The following is a 7504-nucleotide window of genomic DNA, read 5'->3' as shown; positions in this document are numbered from 1 at the left end:
CGTGGCCACGAGCCACGCGCCGCCCCCCCTTTTCTTCCTCCCCTCTCGCTGGCCGCATCGGGCGCCGACGCCCGCGCCTTCCCGGTCCGGCGCCGTGGACGCTGCCGCGCCCGCCGGCCACGCCCTGCCGTGGCCCGCCTCCCCTCTCGCCTGCAGCCGGCGCCCAGCCGCCTCGCAGGCGCTGGCGCGCGCGCCTGCGGCGGCCGCCCGAGTTCGCCCATTAACGGGTGGCGCCCGCGGCCTGCACCGAGCGCCCGCAAGGCCCCCCTGGGCCAATGACGTGTGGGGCCTAGCCCCCACAAAACGTTTCTGTTAAAAAAAGGAGATAAAAAATATATATATATTAATAATATTAATATTAAAATTAATTAATTAATTTAATTAACTATGATTAAATTAACTAATTATGTATAATTAACCTAATGACTAATTAACCTAGTGAACTACTGATAGTTAACTAAACAGTGAATGACAGGTGGGTCCCACTGGACCCACACGTCAGGTTGACCAGGTCAATGGTCAACGTTGACTGCTGACATCACCCTGATGTCATGCTGACGTCAGCATTTACTATTCTGGATAATGTTGGATTAAATAATTAATTAAATTCCAGAAATTAATAAAATCTTTAGAAAATCATATCTTTTAATCCGTAACTCGGATTAAAATATTTTCAACGTGAAAGTTGCTCAGAACGACGAGACGATTCCGGATACGCAACCCGTTCGTCCGCCACACCCCCCTAACCTATCGAACTCACAACTTTCCCCCCCTCCGGCTCCTCTGCCCGAAAACACGGAACCCCGGGAATACTTCCCGGATGCTTCCCCCCTTCACCGGTATCACCTCCTACCGCGTAGAACACGTCTAGCTCTGCCTGTTATCCTGTTATGCACTTGCTTGCTATGTATTTACTGTTTCTCCCCCTCTTCTCTCCGGTAGACTACGAGACCGACGCTGCTGTTGACCAGTTCGACTACGGAGTTGACGACTCCTCTCTCTTGCCAGAGCAACCAGGCAAGCCCCCCCCCTTGATCACCAGATATCACCTATTCTATTCTATACTGCTTGCATTAGAGTAGTGTAGCATGCTACTGCTTTCCGTTAATCCTATTCTGATGCATAGCCTGTCATTGCTGCTACAGTCATTGATACCTTACCCGCAATCCTAAATGTTTAGTATAGGATGCTAGTGTTCCATCAGTGACCCTACACTCTTGTCCGTCTGCCATGCTATACTATTGGGCTGTGTTCACTTCGGGAGGTGATCACGGGCATATACTATATACTTTACACTGTTACATTACCTGTGATACTGTTCGGAGTTGGGGGCTGAAAGGACAGGTGGCTCCATCCCGGTAGAGGTGGGCCTGGGTTCCCGACGGTCCCCGACGGTTACTTTGTGGCAGAGCGACAGGGCAGGTTGAGACCACCTAGGAGAGAGGTGGGCCTGGCCCTATTCGGCGTTCGCGGATACTTAACACGCTTAACGAGATCTTGGTATTTGATCTGAGTCGGCTACGAGCCTATACGCACTAACCATCTACGTGGGAGTAGTTATGGGTATCCCGACGTCGTGGTATCAGCCGAAGCACTTCAGACGTCAGCAACGGAGCGGCGCGCGCCGAATTGGACTGGAACGCCACTAGGCTAGGTCTGCTTTCGGCCGCCCACGCAACGTGCAAGTGTGCTCAGGGCGATGGGCCCAGACCCCTGCGCGCTTAGGTTTAGACCCGCGTGCTGGCCTCTCTGTTTTGCCTAGGTGGGGCTGCGACGTGTTGATCTTCCGCGGCCGGGCATGACCCAGGAAAGTGTGTCCGGCCAAATGGGATCAAGCGTGTTGGGTTATGTGGTGCACCCCTGCAGGGAAGTTAATCTATTCGAATAGCCGTGATCTTTGGTAACAGGACGACTTGGAGTTGTACCTTGACCTTATGACAACTAGAACCGGATACTTAATAAAACACACCTTCCAAGTGCCAGATACAACCGGTGGTCGCTCTACCTCAGGGATATGAGGAGGGGATCGCCGGGTAGGGTTATGCTATGCGATGCTACTTGGAGATGCTGCTTGGAGATGCTACTTGAAGATGCTACTTGGAGGACTTCAATCTACTCTCTCCTACATGCTGCAAGACGGAGGCTCCCAGAAGCGTAGTCTTCGACAGGATTAGCTATCCCCCTCTTATTCTGGCATTCTGCAGTTCAGTCCATTGATATGGCCTCCTTACACATATACCCATGCATATGTAGTGTAGCTCCTTGCTTGCGAGTACTTTGGATGAGTACTCACGGTTGCTTTTCTCCCTCTTTTCCCCCTTCCCTTCTACCTGGTTGTCGCAACCAGATGTTGGAGCCCTGGAGCCAGACGCCACCATCGACGACAACCCGACTACTACATTGGAGGTGCCTACTACTACGTGCAGGCTGACGACGACGACCAGGAGTAGTTAGGAGGATCCCAGGCAGGAGGCCTGCGCCTCTTTCGATCTGTATCCCAGTTTGTGCTAGCCATCTTATGGCAACTTGTTTAACTTATGTCTGTACTCAGATATTGTTGCTTCCGCTGACTCGTCTATGATCGAGCACTTGTATTCGAGCCCTCGAGGCCCCCGGCTTGTATTATGATGCTTGTATGACTTATTTTATGTTTTAGAGTTGTGTTGTGATATCTTCCCGTGAGTCCCTGATCTTGATCGTACACATTTGCGTGCATGATTAGTGTACGATTGAATCGGGGGCGTCACAAGTTGGTATCAGAGCCGACTGCCTGTAGGAATCCCCTTTCCAACTCCTTGACCGAAGTTGAGTCTAGCCATTGCAAAACTTTTACTAACTTGGCTGTGTGCCTTACGGGCCCACGTCACCATTGGGTGGTATTAGGGTCTTTTATTCCTCGACCTATACTCTGGGACTCTTATTTCTCTTCTATTCGGGTTAAATGATTTTTGCTAAATCTAACATTAGGATCTCGTTATCACTTTCACCCGGAGAGCCCCTTATTAATGATGATCGTCTGCGGCACGTGAAGACCCTGAAGATACTCTCCGTTGTTAACCCGAGAACTTATGTTCATCGCATTTGCAATTCCCCTTCCACCGTCAACCCTTCTGGATAACTACTTGCAGTTGTTATTCTTACATTCATCCCCAGTTGGTCTTGTTATTACCAGATACCTCGAAACACTCGTCGTTGTCTCGATAATCCTTTGAGCTTATCGCCTTGCTGTTCCTTGTCACCTGAATACCCCTATGGATAATTCTCGCACTTATCGAGTATCCGCTCATCCCCTAGTTGTTCATGTGTTTCACAATGGTCTTCGAAATACTATTGATCCTCCAAAAATCCTTAATAGCTTATTGCTCTGCAATACTTGTCTGCTTGCATTATGGATGCTTTCCATATGTCTGGCAATATTCGTTAGTATCCTTAGGCATCGTCATTTTGATCCTATTGATTCAGCATGTGTGCGAATGCACACAATCATCTATCAACCCTTCTAAATTATCCTTCCGGCTCAGACATCATTTTTGAACATGAGCTGGTTCTCGACCAAACTATTTGTCGTCAATTGTGCCTCTGGTATATCCAACTTATCCATCCTTGATCAGAGCGACTGCTTCTGATCCTTTGTTTTGGAAATCGAAATTCCTTTATTATCTAAGCCTCGAATCATTCCGATGTTCTATAATATGATGCCCGTGCATTCTTCTTCCTCTGGTTGAGTACCGGTGCTCACCTCAGATCCCTTGTGGACCATCGGTTCCTTTGTTGGATTTTATCCGACAGTGTCCTTCATATTGAATAACCTTGAGAGCCTTTCCATGGGTATATAATGCCTTGGTAAATTGTATCATCTGCTTTTGAACAATGCTCTACTTTCGAGCTTGTATTATTTACCCCGAAGTTTGTGGTATATGTTCGTAAGACGCCCTGATGGGTTGAACCTATGCCTTCCTTACTATGTGTGAACTCGGAAGTTTTCACGGGTCATACTCATCTGGTATTTCACCAGGTATAACTTTCAACACTAATGCCATTATCGAAACGAGAAGTGAATGTAAGGTTATGTTTTGGAGAAGTGGGAGTCGACCTCGAACCTTGTGTTCATGCCCATGGACGCGATGTATATCCTATCATGGAAGCTTCTTGTAATAATAACTATTTCCTTGATAACTAACATATGGTATCTGTGAATTGATCCCTTACAACCGTGGTTCCGACCATGATTGTTCTTCCTTGATTCCATTTCTCGGACAAGTTAAAACAATTGTCTTCTATGGATTAATACACCCGTCCAATCTTTACTTTGATCTTGTGTCGAGTATTACCCCCTGGTATCTCAAGATTATCATGGAACTGCATAACTTCTTATGAGTTCTTCATCAAGTGCTACCTTTCCACTGATTCCAATTTTTCACGGGCTCTGAGTTATTATACACTCAAAGACACCGATAACTGAATCGAGTTCGCATTGCGATTCAACAAGCATTTGAACCCATCACTGCTTACAAATTTATTAATCCTTCAAGTCATTCCTAGCCTGATCGGCTATATCATTATCGAGCTAATTTTAACTGTGCTACCCGGTCCTTCTTCCCGGAGCACAATTTTCGACGATGAACTAACCTTACGTCGATCATCATCGTCATATCATTTCGCCTTGAACAACAAGCTTGGTTTCGAGTTTGTGTCGTACCCTTGGTTCCAATAACCTTTCACTTTATCATTACTTTGACTTGATGTCATCACCGATCGATTACATCTTCATGAACTCTCGCGACAAATGTGTCGTGAATATCATCAACATTCTGAGCTCTTCCAAGAGATCTATTGAAATCATGATGAGAAATACCATCCTTGCCCTCGATGATTGGTGTTATCAGCGACAACATTATTGCATTCCCTCCAACACAAAACTTGTTCCTGTATTGTGTTGTACCTTGAGTTCCTTGCTATCCAACTTATGTTATATTCTACCGCGGAGTATTACCATCTTTGATGTTAAGAATGTTGTGAGGATTACTCCACCTCTTAAGAATTCTTGCTATAATGATACTTCTCACCATCACCATTCTTTCTTGGTCCTCGTGTTGATTCCAACCGGGGTACCCACAAGTGAACGGTGTTGTTTGGATTATGCACTTCTAGCAACCCTATTGCTTTGAAGTTAATGATCGATAGTTCATTCTAAGTCCTTCGCTAATTGAATCACCATTCTGACATTGGTCGTGCAACCCAATCCACATTTCGGGCGCACCTTTCAACCAATGTTTAATTGTGTATGTTTTCCTCGAGTATACTTCCTTATATCATTTGATCTAACAAATGTTATCTGTTCACCTAATGGTGGAAATCCATCTTTTGGGAATATCGGTGAATTGCCGTTGAGTTCACCAGACACCTCCTTGTCCTCTCCTTGGTTTAATGGTGAACTATTGCTTCAGAAACCCGCTCCCATAGTTCATTTCCCGAGAAGCTTGCAATGCCATTTCAACGATTTGTGTTGCGCCTTTTCTTCTCGGACATCCTGAGTCTCAGGTATCCTGACACCAATCGGATCTGAATCTCGGTCAGATATGATGGTTGGGACAACTTTCCAAGAGTTATGACGTTGATCCTTTGATGACCCGGTAACATGATGTCATGCCTAGCACCCCCCCCCCCGGCTGGAGGACCTATCATTATAGATTCCTTTTCAGCAAGGTTATCCATTCATCCATGAGGAAATTGTAAGACTTATTCTACAAGTTATTCTTGATGGATCCTTCGTGTTTCCAAAGTCTGATCTTCACCTGAAGACCATGTCACCGCTATCTCGAAGCATGTCAATGGTACTCCGATTTTCAACTGGCACGTTTGAAGCACGATGCTATATTTTAATTATCAATTATCCTAACACCGTTGTATGAGTAATATCATGAGATTCCTCCCCCCTTACCTAAATGGTTTTCTACTTTATATCCTGTCATGGATATCTTGCTCTGCTTGTCCTTGGGAAGGATATACCCTCGAAATATGTGTTTAAACATATTTTCCATTCCATTGTTCTATTTGATCTGATGATCACCTTTTCCTTTCCATTGTTTTGTTTAACCTTTCTTGTGATCTATATGATCTAAGCAGTAATGTTCTCCTGCTTATGTAAACACCTCGGTGTACAACTCTGTCAGCAAGACCCTGTTACTATTGTTGAAAACATTCCGGTAACCACCGATGGACGAGAACTTTGCCTATTGGCCCGCCTCGTTCAACGAGCAGGAAAATGGTTCTCTTCGTCCCTCGCCCTTGGTATCGATGTTGTTGCCGACATAACTGATAGGCTACCCTCTAACACGCCTTACTATCGTGACCGTGCAAGGTGTCGGCCCCCTTCCTACTTTCAACCACATGGTGGGCCCATAACCCACAGTTACACAGGATCGAAAGCTGACTCTCCTGTACACCCCCTGTTTCCCAAAGTTATTCCTCGCGCGTGGACTCGTATGTAAATCACGAACCACCGTCCCAAGTGATCTATTTTGGTATCAGACGCAGTACTTATTCTCGTTGCCTTGAACCCCTTTCACCTTCTGATTAGGCATCGAACGCTTGCCTATCCGTTTGAAAATTCTCGTGGTACCTCCTTAATTTGCTCTCGATATTTTCTTAAGATTCAATTCGAGAGTAACTTCCGCCACCTTCCTCGATGTTATCGACCAGATAGTCAACCTTGTAGAGGTCTGTCCTTTTGAAGCTACCCCTTATCCTTTCCTTAAGTACGATGAAGATCCCCAAGTAAGGACGACAACTTCATCATGATGACCCGAAGCAGAGAACTGAAGACATCAATGTAATGGATCGACCTCTTCGAGAAGAGCAACCAAAGACGTGAGGATTCGTTAGGATTTCGTAACCAGACCTTTCCCCCTAGTCCCCCTCTTAAATCTCGGGACGAGATTTCTTGTAGTGGAGGAGAATTGTGACGCTCGGATAATCTTGCTAAAATAATCCCACGCTAATCAAGCCACGTCATCCCGATTACTGATGCTAAACGTCCGTTAGTTCAAACCGCGTCAAATTAAAATTTAAAATTAATGTCGACAATAAAAGTTTTCGAAAGTAGAAACAAAAATGTTCGGTGGGTGCCAAATATTACAAGGGTAGTTATGGTACAGCAATCACATTTTTAGAAAATGGCTAAATAATTTAAACTGATTAATAAGAAAAGAAAATACAAAAGCAAAAGACAAGACAAAACAAACAAAAAAAGGCCCCCCTGGCCAACTGGCCAGACGGCCCAGCTCACCGGCCAGGCCGGCCCACCTGGCCCAGCCGGCCGACACGCCCCTGCCTTATCCCCACGAGGGGGAAAACCCTAACCCCCCACGATGCCCCACTCCCCCACTCGTTACCCACCCCCGCGCGTCTCCCTCGCCCCTCCCCGATCTAGATCGAGGGAGACGGCGCCTCGGCCCCGCCGCCTCACCCCTGCGCCCGATGCAAGCCGGCGTCGGCGCCGCCC

Source organism: Triticum dicoccoides, chromosome 7B (genome assembly GCF_002162155.2).
Source record: "Triticum dicoccoides isolate Atlit2015 ecotype Zavitan chromosome 7B, WEW_v2.0, whole genome shotgun sequence".
Taxonomy (NCBI): domain Eukaryota; kingdom Viridiplantae; phylum Streptophyta; class Magnoliopsida; order Poales; family Poaceae; genus Triticum; species Triticum dicoccoides.
This window is presented reverse-complemented; position numbering follows the sequence as displayed.